The sequence below is a fragment of the Chrysochloris asiatica genome, unplaced genomic scaffold (genome assembly GCF_000296735.1).
Source record: "Chrysochloris asiatica unplaced genomic scaffold, ChrAsi1.0 scaffold00130, whole genome shotgun sequence".
Taxonomy (NCBI): Eukaryota; Metazoa; Chordata; class Mammalia; order Afrosoricida; family Chrysochloridae; genus Chrysochloris; species Chrysochloris asiatica.
In genome coordinates this window covers 5,153,442-5,176,221 of record NW_006408648.1, presented here as the reverse complement: position 1 = coordinate 5,176,221, position 22,780 = coordinate 5,153,442, and the positions used below count along the sequence as shown (strand labels likewise).

General features: G+C 41.6%; 1 protein-coding gene across 1 annotated transcript in view; it reads left to right on the top strand.

Annotated features, from left to right (window-relative positions):
- Positions 1 to 22,780, top strand: part of SLC12A8 (solute carrier family 12, member 8) — a 258,578-nt gene that overhangs the window by 110,861 nt on the left and 124,937 nt on the right. The gene's annotated exons all lie outside the window — the stretch shown is intronic.

Below are 22,780 nucleotides of genomic sequence, written 5' to 3'. Positions count from 1 at the left end.
ATCTATGAAATGGATTTGAGTCTAAAGTCCCCTGAATATCATTTGATATTAAGACTTTAGCCAAGGGACTCTAAGAGTACTTCCACAATTTCTTGGGTAGGGTCTGGGATGAGGTAGAGTTACCATGGCTGTAGAATTCAAGGGCTTGGGAGTTGAATATTGTTAGCATGGTGTTCGGCAGGAAAGTGGCCCTGATTACATAAATGTGAGTGGTAATGCTGACTGCCTCTGCTAGGGGTCACTTGACCCCCTACCCTCTCCCCAGCTGCCTGCCTGGAGAAGGTGTCCAGACCAGAGTAGGGCAGGGAGCGACTCCCAGGTTAGAATTCCTGACCACCACTGGAAGTTAAGGCTGGGTAGTGACAGTAGATTTGGGGGACCATAAGTTAGGATTATTTCAGGGTGCTGAGGTCTGGAGTTTCTGCAGGATGGGAAGTGGGATGCTAGAGGCAGGGACAGCCAGAAGGAGTTAGAAGTAGCTGGGAGGAACTCACAAGCAGGGTGGAGACTTCCTGTCAAAACAGCCACTTATCCTGGCGGGACAGTGCAAACCCTTGCCCCCCAGGAGATAAGAAAGCCAGATTTTCCTTTCTCAGATCTCCTTTGAGCTGAGAGCAGCACAGGGCTGGTAGTTGGGGGGCTCTGTGGGTCAAGTGGGAGTACGGCTGTTATTCCTGGCCCCTCTCCAAGACCCCCACCTTCTTACTCTAGCATCGGCCACACAACATTTGAATCCTGCTTGCTTGTCTGTGCCTCCATTTCCTTACCTGAAAAGTCCACCCACCTCATAGACTGTTGTGAGGATTTGATGAGTTACTAAGTAGGAATACTTGGAACAGTGTCGGGCAGAAATCCACGCTCAGTTTGTGTGGCAGTCACTAGCATTACCCCAAGATACCTCTTGTTTTCTGGGGTCCAGATGTGCTCCAGTTTCCTTAAGTCAGGCGCTTTAACATTTTTGGGCATTTGACAATTCTTTCTCCTCTAGGCAAAAATCTCTTCTCATCTCAACTCACTAACTTTTACAGGACAAAGTTTATTAAGCATTTATAATAGAGCCATGTTAGCAGATGGAAGAACTTCTTAGATATTAGAAGTCCTTCACCAGGAAAAGTTCATTTTCCCTTTCTCAAGTGAGGACTCTTTTGCTGGGAAAGGACCCCAGTTGATCTAGATTTTCGAAGTTTTACTGTAAGCTTCTAGCCACTCCCCTCCCAAGTCAGAGGTGCTGCCCTGACATCACCCCTCCACTCCACCCTGGGCAAAGGCTGTATCCCCAGCCCTGAAGGCCTTTCTTCTGCCTACATGTTTTCCCACTGGGTGGAGGCCTTCCCCAGGGGCTGACAGAGGCTCCAGGCTGCTCCTCCCTGGACAGTCTGGATGGGACTTTTGGCCCTCTTGGGCAGGTCCAGCTTCACTGCAGATTTCCCTTTTGGCCACTGTGGGAGTACCCAGCCCTGTGTGTATTTTCTCTCTGGGTGGGGGCCTGGGAGCTGGAAACCTTTCTCACATCTTCACTACTTCCTCCTTTTGGAGGGTAAACAGTACAGCTGAAGCCAGAAAAGAGAGTATGGTCTGGTGAAGGCCGCAGGAAACTGCCCAGGACTCTGTGGGGACTGAAGCTCAGCCTTCAGACAAGTACCTTAAGGATTTCTTCCAAGCCAATCCATATATTCTCTTCTTTCTCTCCACCCTTCCTCAGGTCGATTTGTTGTTGTTGTTGTTGTTGTTAAGTGTTGAGTTGGTTCTGACTCATAGGGACCATTTTTAGGGTTTTCAAGGAGCAGTTGGTAAGTTTGAATCACTCACCTTGTTGTTCAAACCTATCTTGTGGTCTAGTGCTTTATTCCACAGTGCCATGCTAGGACTCCATCAGGTCAAAATCAGTGCAACTCAATTCAGTTAAATTAAAAACCCTTTTATTGAGTACTTCTACAGTACCAAAGGAGCTCTGATGATATAGTGGTTACGAGTTGGGCTGCTAATCTCAAGGCCAGCAGTTCAAAATTACCAGTGGTTCTGTGGGAGAGAGATGAGGCTTTCTGTTCCTGTAAAGATTTAAAGCCTTGGAAAACCTGTATAGGGTCACTGTGAGCCGGAACTGACTCCATGGCATATAACCACAAGCACCACACAGTACCAGAATGATTCTGAACTGTTTCATTGGATTGTTATTGTTAGATGCTGTTGAGGTTGTTCCAACTCATAGCATCCCTATGTATAACAGAACAAAGCACTGCCCAGTACTGCACCATCCTCACAAATGTTGCCATGTTTGTTACAGCCACTGTGTCAATCCACCTCATTGACAGTCTTACTTGTTGTCACTGACTCTCTACTTTAGCAAGTATGATGTCCTCCTATAGGAACTGGTTGTTCCCAATGATATGCTCAAAGAGTGTGAGGTGAAGTCTTGCCGTACTGGCTATACTTCTTCCAAGACAGAGTTGTTGTTCTGTCAATCCATGCTATTTTTACTATTCACCAACGTTGCAATTCAATACCAAAACCAGGCAAGGACGTCACTAAGAAAGAAAATTATAGACCAGTATCTCTCAAGAACATAGATGCAAAAATTCTCAACAAAATCCTAGCCAACAGAATACAACAGCACATCAAAAAGATAATAAGTACATCACGATCAAGTGGGATTCATATCAGGGATGCAAGGATGGTTCAATATCAGAAAAACAATCAATGTAACCCACCATATAAATAAGGAAAAGAATCACATGATCATATTGATTGACACAGAAAATACATTTGACAAAATCCAACACCCATTCCCGATAAAAACACTCAACAAAGTAGGAATTGAAGGGAAATTCCTCAACGTAATTAAGAGCATATATACAAAACCAACAGCCTACATTATTCTCAATGGAGAGAAGCTGAAAGCCTTCCCTCTGTGAACAGGAACCAGACAAGGATGCCCTTTGTCACCACTCCTATTCAATATTGTTTTGGAAGTCTTAGACCTATATGGCAAGATCGGGAAATTAAAGGCATCCAAATTGGCAAAGAAGAAGTAAAACTCTCTCTATTTGTAGACGACATGATCCTATACATAGAAAACCCCAAAGACTCAGTACTAGACCTCATTGGAAGATTCAGCAAGGTGGCAGGGTATAAGATCAACATACAAAAATCACTTGGATTCCTCTATACTAATAACAGCACTGAAAATGACATTAGGAAAGCAATACCATTTGCATTAGCCACCCAAAGGATGAAATATCTAGGAATAAATGTAACCAGAGAAACAAAGGAACTATACAATGAAAATTACAAAACACTACTACAAGAAACCAAAAGAGACCTACAAAAATGGAAGAATGTACCATGCTCCTGGATAGGAAGACTTAACATTGTGAAAATGTCAATACTGCCCAAAGCAATTTACACATATAATGTGATACCAATCCAGATTCCAACGACATTCTTCAAAGAGATGGAAAAAACAATTACAAACTTTATATGGAAAGGAAAGAGACTTAGGATAAGCAAAGCACTGCTTAAGAATAAAATTGGAAGCCTCTTAGTCCCTGATGTCAAAATTTACTACACGGCTACAATGGTCAAAACAGCTTGGAACTGGTACAATGAAAGACACATAGATCAATGGAACAGACTCGAGAATCCAGAAATTAACCCATCCACATATAGCCAACTTGCATGGGGAGGAGATAGTCTCTTCAACAGATGGTGCTGGAAGAACTGTAAAGCAATATGCAAAAGATTGAAACAAGACCTTCACCTCATGCCTTATACAAAAACCAGCTCACCATGGATTAAAGACCTGAATGTGAATCCCAGAATTACAAAGACAATCCGTGAAAAAATAGGGACAAATTTGAGGGCTCTAATGTAGGGCAAATGGAGTCCTGGTGTGGCGCTGTGGGTTAATGCGCCAGATTGCAAAGCCATTTGAACTGCAAGGTCCGTGGTTTAAGCTCACCAGCTGCTCCTTGGAAACCCTATATAGGGTTGCTATTGGTCAGAACCAACTCGATGGCACTTAACAACAACAACAATGCAGGGGAAAGGAGTTCTGGTAGCATAGTGGTTATAAATTGGGCTGTGAACCGCAAGGTCAGCAGTTCGAAACTACCAACTGTGCTGCACGAGAAAGATGAGACTTTCTGCGCCCATAAAGATTTACAGCCTCAGAAACCCTGTACAGGGTACCCTCACTATGAGTCGGAACTGACTCCACGGCACATAACAGCAACAACAACAATGCAGGTCAAAGTTACAATTCAAATGCATCAATTCTTCTTTGATCTTCCTTATTTATTGTCAAGTTTTCACATGCATATGAGGTGATTGAAAATATCATGGCTTGGGTCAGGTGAACCATAGTCCTCAAAGTGACATCTTTACTGTTTAACACTTTAAAGAGGTTGCTTGTAGCACATTTACTCAATGCAATGCATATATTATTTGATTTCTCGAGTGCTGCTTCTGTGGACATTAATTATACAGCTATGAATATGAAATCCTTGGCAACTTCAGTCTTTTCTCTGTTTATCATGATGTTGTCTATTGGTCCAATTGTGAGGGTTTTTGTTTATGTTGACAAAGGCTGTGGTATTTGATCTTTATCAATAAGTACTTTAACCTCTCCACTTCCAGCAAGCAGGGTTGCATCACTGTGTATTGCAGGTTGTAAAGAGTCTTATTTCAGTCCTGATGCCGTGTTCTTCTTTATAATCTTCTCAGATTATTTGTTTAAGGCCCAGTAAATTGGGACTTGGCACTATCTAGACCTCAAACTGTACTCTGAATTACTGTTCCATTAAATTTTTTTTTGAACTTTTTATTGTGAGTTGAGTGAAGGTGTACAGGTCAGATCATCAGTTTTACATTCAACAGATTATATACTTTGCTTCATTATATGGTTGCAATCCCCTCCGTGTACCAACAGTTAACAGCATTCACTTTAACTATTCCATTCTTCTCTGTGTCTACTGCTGCCTTCATCTTGCCTCTACTAACCTCCCTCTTGTGGTATATCACCTACCCACGTTCACATGTATTTTCCCTGTAGCCAATAATAATTTTCTCTCCCACCTCCCTCTTTTTTTTTTTAACTTTACAAAATTGGTCTTAATACAATGTTTGTCCTTTTGTAATTGACTAATTTCATTTAGCCTTATGTCATAATTTCGCTCAACTGTCTCCATTTTTTGATATGTCTCTTGTAGACAGCATATTGAAGATCGTATTTCTTTATCCATTGTTCTCTTATATCTCTTTATTTGTACATTTAATCCATTTACATTTGGTATAATTATCTGTAGGTATGAATTGATATAATTTTTCTGTGGGCATTTTCAGTGTGTGGTACTGCTGGATTCTTTGTTCCATATAATTTTCTAGACTGTGTTCATTTTATTTACGGATTTTCTTTTCTGTTGTGTTAAGGTTTACTGAATCTCTCTGATTTTCCTCTTTCTTTATTTTTATGTGCAGGGGCATTGTTTTTCTTTTAGGTTTCCCTGTAATTTATTAATTTTTTCCCTTCTTAAAACAGTCGGCTTTATCTTAAAATCTGTCTGACTTCCTTGGAAGTTCCGTATCTACACTATTCCTTCTTTTTGCTTTGTAATTTATTTCATTATACATTGATATCTCTGGTTCCCTATTTTCAGTCTTGTAGGTTTGTTTTATTTGAAATACTTCTACATCTGTTGAGTTCTGGGTGATGTTGTCTCAGGTTGTTGTCTGCTACTATTACTTCGTTCTATTAGTTCTTTCTACTATTAGTCCAAAGAACACCCTTTAGCAATCTTTGTAAAATTGGTCTGGTCATTACAACTTTCATTAATTTCTGTTTATCAGGAAATGTCTTAATTTTGTCATCATACTGGAATGACAGCTTTGCTGGGTATATGATTCTTGGTTGGCAATTTCTTTTTTTCAGAATTTTGTGTATGTCATCCCATTGTCTTATTGCATGGTTTCTGCTTTTACTTTTCTTGAGCTGCTCTCAGGATTGTTTCCTGGTGTTTGATTTCGGAAAGTTTGATTATGTTATGTTTTGACAATTTTCTTTTGGGATCTATCCTGTTTTGGGTTTGTTTGGCTTCTACTTTGCTTATCTTTTTGTCTTTCATGATGTTGAGGGAAGTTTTTCTTTCAACAACTCTTCGACAATTTTCTCTGTGCTTGTCTCTTCCTGTTCTGGAATTCTGATTACCCATAAGTTGTTGCTCTTCACAGTGTCCCCACATAACTTTTAGGCTTTCTTCTTTCTTCTTTCTGATTGTTCTTCTAGCATGTTAGTACTGAGATATTTATCTTCAAGCTCACTTACTTGGGCTTCCATTGCTTTGCATCTACTCTACTCCTTTCCCTTTCAATATGTTTCCCATTTCTGAGATCTTAGTATTGCTCTTCTGGATTTGTAATTGCAGGTTTTGAATTGTTTCAAAATTTGCATTTATTTTGTCTGTTTGTTCTTGCAGTGTTTTTTTGAATTCTTCTAAAGTTTTTATTGTGTTCGTCTTGCTTTCCTGGATCTATCAATCCTTTGAAGGTAGCTAATTAACATTATTTTGAATTAGTTTCCAACTAGTTCCATTACCTTTTCTTTTTCAGAAACATTTTCTGACTCTGCATCTTGATCATTTGTTTGAGCCATATTTTCTTGTTTATTTCGTGTGAGTTAAAATCGACTGTTGTCTCCAGGGCATTGTGGAGTTGCATTTGTAAAAACAGTGGAGCTTTTGGACCAGGAGGGGAGAAATCTCTGGTGGGCTCCTACAATTCAAGTTGCTCGCGAGGTGGTTGTGGAAGGGATGTGACGGCAGAGTTCCTGGCCCTAGATGAAATTCCTATTGGCCTTGGTGTTATCTATGTTCAGAGCAGTCAATCCAGAAATAGTTCATGGAGGCCTTTGATGGAGCTGGGGGCAGTGTGACTGGTTAAATGCTGGTCTGGTGTCTCTGTGGGTTTTGTAGCTCTAGAGCCGAACCCACCTGAATCCAGGCACCAAAACGGCACACCAAAACAGTATAGCTAGCCCCTAACTCACATTGGTGTGGAACCCAACCACATGGCTCTGAATACCTAGAGAGCAGGGTCTGTGCTGTGGATGGATGAGGGTGGGAGCTGGCCACACCTCTGGTCACCAGGGGAGTCCGGGGGAAAGAGAAGAAATAGCATCTTTTCTATAACCCACACGAATCTGCTCTGCCAGACCTCGCTCCACTGCCAAAGTTGCTAACAAGATGGTAGAACCACGTCTGGCCATCCATTCACTTGTCAGTCTCCCTTTCTTTCTTGTCCATGCTCTACCTCTCCTCACAGCAAGTGCTCCAACTGCCACTCTAAACTTTTCTTCTGAAGTTCATAGTGTCAGAGTTTTCATCTTGTGTGTATTCTTTCATCTTTCAGATCTTTATTGTAGAGTGTTCATGTACTATGTCTGTCTACTATGCCATCTTGCCAGAAGTCTCTACTGTTCCATTTTAGACTCTCCATGCCGCCTTCTGAACAACTGGCTTCCATCTCCACACTCCAGTTTCCTCATTTGTTAAAATGGGACAATGAATTATACCATGAAGCTTTTCTTCTCTAAGTAATCTTTCAATGTGTGCATTAATGGAAATTGATGGAAGCAGAAAATTTAAATAATATAAGACTTTGTGTTGTAATTATAACTCATAATTATTAATAAAAAATATTGTCATGAGTTTATTTCACAGTTGTGTGCCACAGAGTAAGAGAATGGGAACAAGGCAGTGCTAGCATGTTCCAGAAGCTTGCTTGAAACGTTACATCTGCCATTGGAAAGCAATGATATATCTATTTGGTCAATATGTCTTGGTCCTAAGAATGGGTTTTTGGTGGGGGCAGCATTTATAATTGAAAGGGTTTTGAAAAATTACTTAGTATCCTACTGTCCTGGTGTGAAGCTGTAGAATAAACACTGAACCATTAGGTTGGTTTGAATTGCAAGGTCAACGGTTTGAATGCACCAGCTGCTCCTTGGAAACTCTATACAGGGCTGTTATGAGTCAGAAGTGACTTGAAGGCACTAAACAACAACAACCGTGCTATCTAAGTGTGCTCTGCATATCAGGGGCTCTCACCTGGGAGCTCCTAAGGAAAGCAGAATCTCAAGGACCCCTTCCCAGACTGTCTGAGTTAGAATTTGTGTTTCAGAGCTCAGCCGGAAAGGGGCTTACCTACAAGAAGAAAAAACCCACAAAAAAGGAAAAAAACTCCACTGACCAACACAGATTGGCTGGTTTCATTGCTCATCTTTGTCCATCTTAGACCATCTCCAATAGGTCAGAATCTGGACATTTGTCAGGGTAGCCATGGGGCTGCTTGGCCAGGAACTCTGTGGGTGACATTAGTGGCTGGACAGGGCCCTTGTGAGACCCTTTCTTCCCCTTTTCACTGACCCCTCTTTGGCAGGCAATTCCAGCTTTGCTGTCCCCCATCTCCTCCCAGTTTGCAGGTCTGTGTTACAAGGAGACAATGTCCCAGAGTGGTCAAGGAGGTGGAGACTGGACAGACCATTGTGGATTCCAACTCAGTTCTCCACTGAGGAAACTCTTAACTTAAGAGAAGTCCCTTTGTAAGGCACAATGCCTGACCACTGTAAAAGGCCCAATTCATGTCATCGTTAGTCTACATTGTACTGTACTTCCTCCGTTTCTTGGGATCCTCAGCTCACTCCATGTGGCCTTCACTTGCCAGGCCAGCGTCAGTCCCCTTAACTCTCCACCACTGCTTAGGCTTTGTTTTGGTGTGTGTCCCTTCCCAGAACCTGGGCCTCTCCTTTCCTTTTCCTTGCATAGTTACTTTTCCTGTGATCTCCCAGGCTCCACCCCTCCCTTTGGGTCTGGCGGGCCCCCTCCCTCCCTTCCTCTCTCCCGGGCCCTTCCTCCTCTCTTTCTATTCCTGGTTGGACCAGCCTGTCCCATTGTCCGTTCCCAGGAAAGGGCTGACTAGTTGGTTGAAGAGTGGGGGTGGGGAGAGTGGGGACCTGAGCCAAGAAGAAAGCTAGTGCCGGAAGCCCCCCCCCTGGAGCCCACGGCTCACAGCGGGGTGGTGGGGGCGGCAAGTGCCAATGTCAATTTTAGAAGTCTCACTTTCCAAGTTAGTCAGTGGCCGCAACCTGACACCCACAAGCCCTAGCTGAAGACTTCCTGGCTGCCTCTTCTAATTTCAGCAGACCCCAAAGGTGGAGGCGGGATGCTGGAGGTGGGGGGTTGGGGAGGAAGGGGAGGGCACAGGTGCCACCTAAGCAGGAGTTGCAGACTCTGTGCAAGGTTGGGGTGCTTGAGTAGGATTGTGGAGCCTAACCCAGCCCTGCAAGAGCTGTTTTTTGTTTTTTTTTTTTTTAATTTTAGTTTGTGCCATTGCCCTAGTGGAGGCAGGTGGGGGTCCCACCAGAACCCCTTGAGAACAGATGGGAAGACCAGGCAGAACCCCAGCTCACTGGCAGCATCACAAATAGTTCAAGTCATTAGAATTTGGGTGGAAGAACTAAGCCTTTTAGGACAGACCTTTAAGTACTTTCCCTCTGCCAGTTCCTGCCACAGACCTATGGTGCTTTGCTATCTCTTGCTTCCCGTTTCCCCAAACCACTATTTTGTTTTTCTTCTTCTGAAAACCCTCACAGCTCCAAATGGGACCGGAGTATTTTTTACTCTTTGGATACAGAAGCAGATGTTCAGGTCAAACTCCAGATATATTCAGCTGCAGCAGCTGCGGGACTGGGCGGCCTACTCCACTCAAATTTGGAAGATGTCAGAGCTGAGAGGGCTGGGGCCCAGCTCCCCTCTTTAACTAGCCCACTGAGACAAGAGATCCTTTTGAGGTCAAATAAGCAAGTTTTATAAATCTCAGGGGGGAACAACGCCTGGCTTAGTTACAGAAGGACAGTATATTGTTGTTGTGTGGTTGTTAAATGCTGTGGAGTGGTTTTGACTCAGAGTGAACCTGTGTAGGGTTTGGGGGCCTTTAAGTCTTCACAGGAGCAGAAAGTCTCATCTTTTTCCCACTGAGTGGCTGGTGGGGATCAAGCTGAGGACTGTGTGGCTCCCAGTCCAGTGCTTAGTGTATCCAAAAAGATGGACTTTTTAAAATTCCAGGCTCCGCCTCCTCCCTCCTGGGCAAGCCCACTATCCTCCATCTATGGCATCCCACTGGGTGAGACATCTGTCTGTCCTCCACACAGGGAGGAGGGAGACACCAAGATCGCTCTGGGAACTGTTTCTTGAAGTTCAAGGACAGCTTGTGCTTCTCTCTCTGAAGAGGGGCAGTGCTGGGGACCTGGAGTGGGACATCCTGCAGCAGGAGCTCTGGCCTCCCTCCTCTACCCACTCCCCCCTCTTCCCCCCAATAGAGAGAATACAGAGAGGCAAAAGATGTGGGGTTTTCCCACCAGGAAGTTCTATATGACCTTTGACCTTCCTGGGCCTCAGTTTTCTCAACTGTGTCTTGCAGGGAGTTATGAGGATCAAGGGTGACCTTGTAAAGTGCACAGTCACTGACACTTCAATGGTGCTCAGTCAATGATTGCTTGTCATTGTTTTCATTGTAGAGGCTTTCCAGAGTCCCTGAGTGGTGAACAACACTGTTAAGTGCTCAGCTACTTGTCCAAAGGTTGGCAGTTCAAATCCACCCAGAAGTGTCTTGGAAGATAGGCCTGACAATCAACTTCCCAAAGGTTACAACCCTGAAAACCCTATGGAGCAGTTCTGCTCTCCAAACATGAGACCCCCATGAGTCTTCCAGAATTGGCTCAAGGGCAACTAATAACAGAGGTTACCTGTGATTTTCTCAGGAGACCTGCATGATCCCTGTGCACACAGAGATTATTGCTTTCGCATTGCAGGGACTGCAGTACAACGTCAGTCTTGAGTCTACTTTCAACTCTTAGGCAGGGCGTGATGGCCACCAGGGGCTTGGGAAGTTGTGGGTGCAAGCAGGCCTGGCAGAACAGAACAGTCTCAGAGACAGAGGTAGGTTTTAGAGTAGCAGGTCTGTGACCCCCAAGGCATGCTTCAGAGGTCTGGGAAACCCAAATGGTGGTGTCGAGGAAGAGAAGCCATCACTTTCATCAGATTTTATAAAGAGCCCATGACCTTTGGTCTAGAAGTTGAACAAATCTTGCATCATGTTGGCAAGTAGTGTCTGCCTCAGTCCTGTGCCCTGGATATGGCCAGTGGACACCACACTGTGCTACCTTAGTAAGTAAAGTCAGTCAGAGATGTCATTGTCTACTTGGAGTACCCACACTGCATAGATTGAGGTCTGGCTGGGCCACCAGGGTTAGGGTATTGGAAAAAGATGGGGATTCCATAGGAGGGTGAAGACCAGTGGAACCAAGACTCTGTGGGGGCTGGCTGAGGACTGGGATGGGGGCTGTGAGCATAAGGGCCTAAGAGCTAAGGGTTAAGGAAATGAGGCAGTACTCACCATGGAAACCTCCAAGGCCTAGGTCAAGGGTGGACAATAAGGTCCAGTGCCCTGCCTGAGGAGACTTGGTTGAAAACTTAGAAAAGTACCTCTTTGGGCTCCAAATTTCTGTTTGAGGGCTATCACTATAGGATCTTAACCTCAGAGTTTTATTTAGAGACTGTCGAATGTGTGCCGTGAAGGTACAGTTGTGGGTTCACTTACTCCATGATCTCCCTTCCCATCTCTTTCCCTTACCTGTCTCTCGTTCTTGCTGTCATTTAGTGGAGACTTTCTTCCTCAGTGTGATTTTTACTCTCCTTACTCAACATGATCATTTCTTTCTATCCTGATTTTATTTGCCCTATTTACTTTGTTTTTCTTATTAAACCACCTCAAATCTCTTTAGGAAGCATGTAGAGTAAAAATAAGAAGAAAAAATTAGGAAAGGAGAAGAGGAGGAAGGTAGGAAAGAGAGAGAGAGAAAATAAAAGATACTTATATATAGAAAAGCTGCCTAGAGAAGGTGGGCTTTCAGTTATGGGCTGTTCTGTTTATTTTCCTAAAAGACATTAAAAAAAAAAGTAGATTATGCTTATTAAAGAAAATGTGAACAATTTGTTAAAAATAAAGAGATATTATCCATAATTGCATTATACTGACAATCTCAGTTAATATTTTGCTATATTTCCTTCTAATCTGTTCTCTTTTTTTCCTTAGTTGAAGTTAAGCGTTTTGTTTGTTTGTTTGTTTATACTATAAATGGTATACAAGTTTTCATACTTAACATTATGTCATATATAACATGGATAGTTTTCTATGAGACTGCATAGACTTCACATTTAAGACGAATCAACTTCCCATAACTAGATATTTAGAAAACAGTACCAAATTTACAATACTGTAAGTAAAGCATCTTTGTCCTTAAAGTTCTTTTCAGAATTAAGGTTATTTTCTTGAGAAATACTCAAAACAGAACTTGGAAGGAAAAGGGACAGGTTTGTTCTGTGGTGGTGTTACCAGAGTGTAGGTGGGCCCCAACCTTTCAATGGAGAGTCCTTGCCTTTGCTTACCTTAGACAGACAGAATTTCACACAAACAAAAGATGTAAAGATTATTGAGAGGAAAGCTCTGGCCAGATGAGACAAGGAGGGCTCTAGGCAATGCTAGTCCTCATCTCCCTGAAGAGAAGCTTTGCTGGGATTTAAAAGGTTTTAGTTGCAGGAAAGCATCATGTTTATTCTTAAGTGTTGTTGGGGTTTCTGGGAAGTGGTCTGTTTAAGACAGACTATGCTAATCGGGTTCACATCCAGCATTTCTTTAAGATGGATTCCATCGTAAAGGCCTTTGATCAGGGCAGACAAAACTTATTATTGGATGTCATTCATGTGTAGTTCTTCAGAACTCTGGTTTCTACTCTGCCCCCAGCAGAAGATCATCCTTTAAAACTATACCTAGGAAAAAAATACAAGATAAATAAAATTATACCTAGGGTAGTGGGTAAACCAATTCAACCTGTAAAAGATCTTACAAGGAAGTTAAATATCCAGTTTTTATGGGTGGTCTTTCTTAGGGGCATGTCTCATGATATGGCTACTCAGATATGTTCCCTGAGCATATCCTATACATCTTCACAGTTACTCAAGGAGGAAAGGGCACAGCCTTTAACATTCCTCAAGATTTTAGCCAATAGGTGCCTCATGGTTAATCCTGATTTCTGGACTGCCTTCTATCCCTGTCTTGGTATGTGTGTGAGTGTTAGTGTGTGTGTGTGGGCTACGTTGGCCATTAACCCTACAGAAAGAGGGCATTAGAGACAGGCTTCCTTCCCATCCCACAAAGGAGCCAGATTATACCTAGGAATCATTTTCGCAATCCGTGGATCTCATTGGTGGGATGAGCTTTCAGAAACTCATCTGTTGTTATTAGGTGCCGTTGAGGTGGTTGCAACTCATAGTGACAATATATACAACAGAACAAAACACTGCCTGGTCCTGTACCATCCTCACAATCATTGTCATGTTTACCCCATTGTTATAGACACTGTGCCGATCCATCTTGTTGGACATCGTTCTCTTTTTCGCTGACCCTTTATTTTAATGGAGCTCGATGTGCTTCTCCAGGGACTGGTCCCTCCTGAAAACATGTTCAAAGTGCATGTGACAAAGTCTGGCCATCCTGACTGCTAAGGAGAATTCTGGCTGTACTTCTTCCAACACAGATTTATTTGTTCTTTTGGTAATCCACAGTATATTCAATATTCTTCATGAATACCATATGCATATGCATCAGCTCTTCTATGCTCTTCCTTATTAATTGTCCAGCTTTCCCATACATATGAGGCAATCAAAACTACCATGGCTTGGGTTAGACATACTTTAGTCCTCAAAGTGACGTCTTTGATCTTTAATACTCTAAAGAAGCCTTCTGCAGCATATTTGTCCATCCATTGCACTAACACTGTTTTATTTCTTAACCGTTGCTGACTCAATAGTGGCTCATCTATTGGACCTGAAATCTCCCTGAATCTCCAGACAAAGCCCTTCAGCCTATTTGACCTCCCCTGAGCTGACTCTGGGCCTGCTGAAATTAATGGGACCTGATGAGGTGTTTATGTCCAGTGCTGCTTTTCTGCCCAATGCACGCATCCCTCTGCTCAGATGTGCTCTCAGACATGTACCACATTCCAGCTTGGCTGAGCTCAGTTCCAAGGCAGGCTGGGCTGGTTTTCTCCTCAGAAAGGATAGTCTGTGAGGTCAGCCAGCAGAGAAGCTAAAGTTAACTTAGGTATACTGCCTTTTTGTTAATGAGGGGAGGACCATCTGTAAAGATGCCAAACCATTCAAGAATGTTACACAGTACTTGGGGTTTAATGTCCTGGGACAAATTTTGTATTCCAACAAAAGAAAGAATTTGACAATGATTTTAAGTCCTAACTGGACTCCCAAAGGTCCCTTGTGTCTCATTGAACTTCCATTTTAGGATTCTTTAAAAATATATATATATTTTTTCCTATGAAGTTATGAAGCTTTGATTGCCAGGTTATCTGGTTATCTCATGAGACTCATCAGCATAGCCAGAGCTCTCTTTTGTGGATTGGAAGCGGTAGTTAAATTTAAGATGGGTGGAAGATGAGGTTCCATAACCATATCGACTACTGAGTGATGGCTGATCACCCAACCTGTGTGATTGCAGGGATTGAGGGAAAAGAAGGAGGGATTGGCTTCTCTTGGGATATAGTTAACAGGAACAAACCAACTCATTTTCCAAGAATGAGTCAAAAGTTAAGGCAATCCTAGATACTATCCTAGGAGTTCCTGACTCCAGGAACATTTGACTTGTTCTTTAAAATTCCATAACCCATTAGCATGTTCTGAGATGCTATTCTTTCAAAGTGACCTCCTTTGCAGCAAGATGGTGGACTGAGCAGACTCGCTATACGGACCCTCTATAAGAAAGATGTAAGAGACCATATAAACCAGATGCAGATGAAATTCTGGTACCCTAAACTTCAGAAGAAAGGTTAGAGAGATGGATGGAGTGCTTGCTGGGAGGAGAGGCCAAGCATGGATGGTAAGAGAGAACTGGTGGATGACTGGCTAGATGCGGTGGGAACAATGTGTAAGCAGCTTTGACAGTGCAGGGAGGCCTAGCACAGCAGATTCACTCGAGCCACACAAAATGTCCACTTTCTTCTTTTTTCCCCATGATCACCTGTTAATCATAAGTGTGGCCAGCTCTGACCCTCATGCTCCCCCAGTGCAGACCTTGCTCTCCTGGAGTTTAGAGCCATGTGGTTGGGTGCTACACCTCTGTGAGTTAGGGGTGGGCTATGCCACTTTGGTGAAAAAGAATGTTGTTGTTGTTGGTATTAGGTGCCATTAAGTCAGGACTGACTCATAGCGACCCTATGCACAACAGACTGAAACACTGCCCGGTCCTGGGCCAACCTCACAATTGTTGCCACGCTTGAGCCCATTGATGCTGCCATATTGCCAGTCCATCTCGCTACGGGTCTTCCTCTTTTTCTCTGACCCTCCACCTTACCAAACATGATATCCTTTTCCAGAAACTGGTCCCTCCTGACAATATGTTTGAAGTATGAGAGACAAAGTTTGGCCATCCTGGCCTCCAGGGAGCACTCTGGCTGCACTTCTTCCAACACAGATCTGTCGGTTCTTTTGACAGCCCTTGGCACTTTCAATATTCTTCTCCAACACCATAACTCAAAAGCATCAATTTTTCTACAGTCTTCCTTATTCACTGTCCAGTTTTTGCATGCATATGAGGTTATTGAAAATACCATGGCTTGGGTCAGGTACACCTTAGTCCTCAAGCTGACATCTTTGCTCTTCAACACTTTAAAAAGGTCTTGTGCAACAGATTTGCCTAATGCAATACGTTGTTTGATTTCTTGACTGCTGCTTCTGTGAGTGTTGATAGTTGATCCAAGAAGAATGAAGTCCTTGACAACTTCAATCTTTTCTCCATTGATAAGAATGTTGTTTATTGGTCCAGTGGTGAGGATTTTTGTTTTCTTTACATTGAGACACAATCTATACCGAAGGCTGTGTTCTTTGATCTTCATCAGTAAGTATTTTAAGTCCTCTTCACTTTCAGCAAGCAAGGTTGTATCATCTTCATATTGCAGGTTGTTAATGAGTTTTCCTCCAATCCTGATGCCACGTTTTTCATCATATAGCCCAGCTTCTTGGATTATTTGCTCAGCATACAGGTTGAATAATATGGTGAAAGAATACAACCCTATCACACACCTTCCTTAATTTTAAACCATTCAGTGTTCCCATGTTCTATTTGAACAACTGCCTCTTGATCCAGGTACAGACTCCTTATGAGCACAATTAACTGTTCCAGAATACTCATAATTTGCAATGTTGTCCATAGCTTGTCATGATCCACACAATCACAAACCTTTTCATAGTCAATAAAGCACAAGTAAACATCTTTCTGATATTCTCTGCTTTCAGCTGTGCTCCATCAGACATCAGCAATAATATCCCTCTTTCCACATCCTCTTCTGAATTTGGCTTGAACCTCTGGAAGTTCTATGTCAATGTATGCTTGCAGCTGTTTCTGTATTACTTTTAGTAAGTCTGTACTCACATGGGATATCAAAGAGATTGTTCGATGATTTCCACATTCCATTGGGTCACTTCTCTTTGGAATGGGCACAAATACGGATGTTTTCCAATCAGTTGGCCAGATAGTTATCTTTCAAAATTTCTTGGCATAGATGTGTGAGTACCTCCAGTGCTGAATCACTTTCTTGAAAGATTTCAATTTTTATTCCATCAATTCCTGGTGTCTTGTTCTTCACCAATTGCTTCAATGAACCTTCAACTTCTTCCTTCAGTATCGTTGGCTCTTGATCATATGCTACTTCTTGAAATGGTTAAACATCAACCATTTCCTTTTGTCACAGTGACTCTGTGTATTCCTTCCTTCTTCTTCTGATGCTTTCTGCATCATTCAATAATTTGCCCAGAGCATCCCTCAATAACAAAAGTCGAGGCTTGAAGTTTTTCTTCATTTCCCCCAGTTTGTTAGTTACCTTCAAAGGACTGATAGAAAGAATCCAGGGAAGCAAGGAGACCACAAAAAACAAACAAACAAAAAAAAACTTTAGAAGAATTAAGGAAAACACTGTAAGAATAAACATAAAAAATAAATGCAAATTTTGGAACAATACAAAGCCTGTAATTACAAATCCAGAAGATTGATACTAAGATCTATGTAATGGACAATACATTATAAGGGCAAAGGAGTAAATGCAAAGCAATGGAAGTCTGAATTAGTGAGCTTGAAGATAAATCTCTCAATACTAGTATGCTAGAAGAACAATCAGAAAAAATCCGAAGAAAGCCTAAGAGTTATGCGGGACACCATGTAGAGGAACAACTTATGGGTGATCAGAATTCCAACACAGGAAGAGACAAGAACAAAGAAAATTGCCAAAGAGTTGTTGGAAGAAAACTTCCCTAGCATCATGAAATACAAGAAATAAGCGTACAAGAAACTGAACGAACTTTAAACATGATAGATCCCAAAAGAAAATCACCAAGACAAACCATAATCAAAATCCTGAGAGCAGCCCAGGGAAAACAAAAAGTTACTGACAAAGGAGAACCAATTACACTAAGCTCTGATTTCTCACAGAAGCCATGCAGGCAAGAAGGCAATAGATGACATATACAAAACTCTGAATGAAAAAAAAATTGCCAACCAAGAATCATACACCCAGCTAAGCTGTCATTCAAGTATGATGACAAAATTAGGATATTTCCTGATCAACAGAAATTAAAAGGAATTTGCAATGACCAGACCACCTTTACAAAAAATGCTAAAGGGTGTTCTTTGGACTGAAAACCAACAATAGCAGTCAACAACCTGAGATTGCTGTTCATGACAACACCACCCAGAACTCAATCTATACATAGAAGTATTTCAAGTAAAATAAACCTACAAGACTAGAAATAGGGAACCAGAAATATCAAAGTATAATGAAGTCAATTGCAAAGCAAAAAGAGAAAATAGTGTAGATACAGAACTTACAAATGGTGAGGAAATTAGATAGATTTGAAGATAAAACAGAAACGTTAAAAACAATACACCTACACATCAAAATAAAAAAAGAGGAAAATCGGAAATATTGGTAAACCTTAACACAACAGAAATGAAAATGAAAAGAAGGCCCATAAATAAAATGAATTCAGCATTGAAAATTGCATGGAACAAAGACTCTAGCAGCACCACACACAAAAACAACAACAACAACAACAACAAAAGAGACACAGAAAAATGAAAATAGTCAATTCATAGCTATAGATAGTTGCACTGAATGTAAATGGATTAAATGTACCAGTCAAGAGACATAAAGATGTGCACACCTAAGCCCATGGACAAGGACATAGCCAGAAGCATCTAGCTGATATGAAGTGAGGGGAGATGCACAAGAACCCCCAAAGTTGCAGATGGTACCCATTTAACCTAGCCTCCATGGCTTGATAATCAGAACTCGACTAGAGGAAGATAAGAAAAAAAGAAAAAATAATTTTTGATAAATGAAACAAGGGTAAATTGCTACAGTTTGATGAACTTGACCTATACTCATGGAGGTGGTAACTCTAAATACCAACAGAGAAGGAAGGAGTCTGTACACAGGGTAGATAGGGACAGACTTAGACATTGGCTGCCTAAAATGAGGGGGTGATAAAGGGTCAAAGTGACTGGCTTACAAGGTTTCTAGGGGGAGTTTAGTTTAGTGGAGGAAGAAAGAGTCCCCACTAAATAGTTTTCATCTTGTCTAGATGGGTCTGCTTAAAAGAAATGAGGATAAGATTTTATGATTCAATAGTGAGTAATTGTTATCATGACTAATTGCAACTCTCACAATGGGAATGTTGAAGTTTTATAACAAAAATGGGAGAGTAATTAATCTTACAGTCCAGAAACAAAGGACCCTAGGACCATCAAGGGAGAACAGCACAAGAGGAACGTGAGACCTTATCTAGAGAAGCAGTAACACCAGAGATGGTGGCAGAGATGGGGACAAGGAGAGAGGGAGCAACTAAGGACTCTAGATTCATGGGAAGAGAGGGACTAAGAGATGGCGGCCAGGAGGCAGATGTGCAGAATGTGCCCTTTGGTGGTGTAAATTATTATATATGCCTGAGTGGTTTTTTTTAAAAAAAAAAAGAGCTAAAATGAAAAGGAGCTCTGGTAGCGTAGTGGTTACAAATTGGGCTGTGAACCTTAAGGTGAGCAGTTTGAAACTACCAGCTGCTCCGCAGGAGAAAGAAGAGGCTTTCTGCTTTTCAGCCTCAGAAACCCTGTACAGGGTCGCTATGGGTCGGAACCGACTTGACGGCACTTAGCAACAACAACAAAGTGAATAGAGAGAAATATAGTTAACTGATAGTATATGGAAGGGATTATAATCATTGTAATGAAACAAGGTGTATGATTTGTTGAATGTAAAACTGATGTTCTGCCCTGTAAACTTTTACTCAATCCACAATTTAAAAAAACCCAAAAACATAAAGAACAGAATGGATAAGAAAATATGATCTTCAGTGTACTGTCTACAAGAGACATATCAAAAACATGGAGATGGCCTAAATATCCATCAACAGAAGAATAATTAAACTTTGGTGCAGAAACACAGTGGAATGCTACAAAACACTGAAGAATAATCATGAATCTGGAACACCTCATGTGGTTGAACCCAGAGGATAGTATGCTGAGTGAAATTAGTCACCAAAGGACAAACATTGTATGAGACCAATGTTATAAAAAGTTTTTAAAAAGAGGGTTTTTTGTTTTGTTTTGTTTTTATAAAAGAAACATCCATGATGGTTATGGGTGGGGTTGGGAGAGAGATTATTCATGGGCTAGATGGCAGACACATACTAACATGGATGACAGGGCAGGCAATATATAACAAGAGAGGCTGGCAGAGGAAAGACGAAAAGTAGAAGGAGACACAGGAAAGAATACAATAGTTAAAATGAATAGAAGTAAATGGTGTTAACTGATGATACACGAAGGCGATTACAATCATGTAATAAAGCAAAGTATATGATCGTTGAATGTAAAACTGATGATCTGCTTCTGTAAGCCTTCACTCAATTCACAACAAAAATTAGTGACCTTTGACAAAGAATTAAAGTAGCTGTGGGATTGAAATAACTTGAAATAGCTTATTAAAATCAATGTATAAAAAATATTTCAAATGCTTAGAAGACTCAGATTCTAGATAAGCCTGCTTTAAAGTACTCTGGGACCAAGACAACCTGAAAACATGGAAGCTAGATGTATCTTGACTCTAGATGAGTCAAGAGAAAGAATTTTGTCCATGTCACCCATATTTGTGACCTACCTACTGTGTGCCAGGTGTAGTGTGGGACTCTGGGGGCAGAGATGTGTAAGACTGGATTTCTTCTCAAGGAGTTTAGTTAGCAAAGACCCAATATGGCTAATCACAGTAACAATAGCTAATTGAGCTGACTAATTTCTTTGATTAGGGTATCAAAGGAAGCAAAATTTGAGCTGGGCTTGGAGATTCCATTCCGTGTTGATTTTGGAAGGCAGAGACTGCACCCTGATCTATGTCACAGTGGTGGATATTAGTGGTGGTCTTGGGAAGTAGTCTGTGTGATCGGAAAAGGCAAAGGGTGAATTGGAAATACTGAGTTGGTTCTAAGCTACGAAGTTTTGATATTCAACTTAAGGAATTTGGACTTCATTCTGTCAGTAACTGTTGTTGTCGTTAAGTGCCTTCGAGTTGGTTCTGACCCATAGCAACCCTGTACAGGGTTTCTGAGGAGCAGCTGGTGAGCTTGAACCATTGACCTTGCGGTTCAAACTGACTTTGCAGTCCAACTTGGCAGTCCAGAACCTACAACTTACAAAAACGAATTATATTTTAAAAATAAAAATAAACACAAAAATATATAAGACCAAGTCAAAAACTATTGGTACCAAATCACTGTTGTTGTTGTTGTTAAGTATCTTCAAGTCAGTTCCAACTCATAGCGACCCTGTATAAGGTTTCTGAGTAGCAGCTGGTGGGTTTGAACTCTCGGACTTGTGATTTGCAGTCCAGTGCTGATCCACAGTGCCAAACCAGAAGTCCACCAAATCATAGAAGCTTTTATTAAACAAAAATATCAAAATGTGATGCTATTTTTTTTTTTTTTTGATATATCCTCCATCTAGGTCTATATACTTCTGAAGGTGGTATTTCCATCTCCCTGGTGTGGTGGGAGTCCTGGTGTGGCACTGTGGGTTAATGCGCCAGACTGCAAAGTCATTTGAACTGCAAGGTTGGCGGTTCAAGCTCACCAGCTACTTCTTGGAAACTTTATACAGGGTCGCTATGGGTTGGAACTGACTGGATGGCACTTTACAACATAACAAGCCCTTCCCTGGGCATTTCTGTGATCTTCAATTTACTGGTCAAAACAACAGTTTGGCATCTTTGAGGAACTCAAATTGTGTTCTTTGAGTTCAGGGAACAAAAAGAAGTCTGAAGGGGCAAGATTAGGACTGTAGGGTGGATGGGGTAAGGATCTACAATAAAATTGTCATAGGACAAATCTTGCTATTCTTAAAGAATGAGCAGATGCATTATTGTGACAGAAAAAATTCCTTGGTGCAATTTTCTTGTCCTTTTTCTTACCAATACGTTTTCCATTTTCTTAAAACTTCTTTTTAATAAGTCCCCATGATTGTCCTGTGTCCTTTAAGAAAATCTGTCAAGATGACCCCTTTGGAACTCCAAAAAAAACTTGCCATAACTTTATGAACTGACTTCTCTGTTTTAATTTACCTGGTCCAGCAGATCCCCTCAAAAGCCAACCACTGTTTTGATTGTACCTATGTGAACACATCCTAACAAGACTAAGACAAGTATACTCCTGAGAGAATGTGTCTACAGCCATCCACTGATCACAGAGACATGTTTATACATGTTTTGATTAGAATAAACCCATGCATCTATGAACTAGAATGCTAGTGGTGGTGCCGGTGGGTGTGTGCCACCGAGTCAATTCCAACCTTGTGTAGCGTTTCTGAGGCTGTAAATCTTTACACGAGCAAAAAGCCTCATTTTTCTCCTATGGAGCAACTAGTAGATTTGAACTGCTGACCTTGCAGTTAACAGCCTAGCTCACTGCCAGGGCTTCTTGGAATGCAAGTAGCGATACTTTTTTTGCTTTCTTTGGTAAATACATGCTCAATGAAAGAGACTGTTGTTGTTGTTCCAATCCACAGTGACCCAGTATAGTGTTTCCGAGGAGTGGCTGGCTAATTTGAACCACACGCTTGGGGGTTCAAATTGACCCTGCAGTCCAGTGTTTATCCTACAATGCTATACCAGGACTCCATTGAAAGAGATGAAATGATATTAGATTATGAGTTAGAACCAACTTGATGGTAACTCACAACAACACAGAGTCTATAAAGGGTCCCTGGGTGGTACAAATGGTTCATGTGCTTATCAGCTACTGAACGGTGGGTGGTTCAAGTCCCTTCAAAGGCCTGGAGATCTACTTCCAACAAATCAGTGATTGAAAACCCGCTGGAGCACAGTTCTACACTAATACATGGGTCACTATGAGTTTAAGCTGACTCAGTGACAACTGGTGCTGGTTTAAAGTCTATAAAGCAGTAAGGAAAATGCTCCACTTCTCAGAGGTAACTACAGTTCCCAGACTTTATGGCGTTTTTCATGTACTTAAATCTATATAGCTAGAGCTCTAGTCACATGAAAGTTAAGCCCTAGAAGTAGGATGGAAAATGCTTCAATTAGTCTCTTTCTCTTTTCTCCCGACAA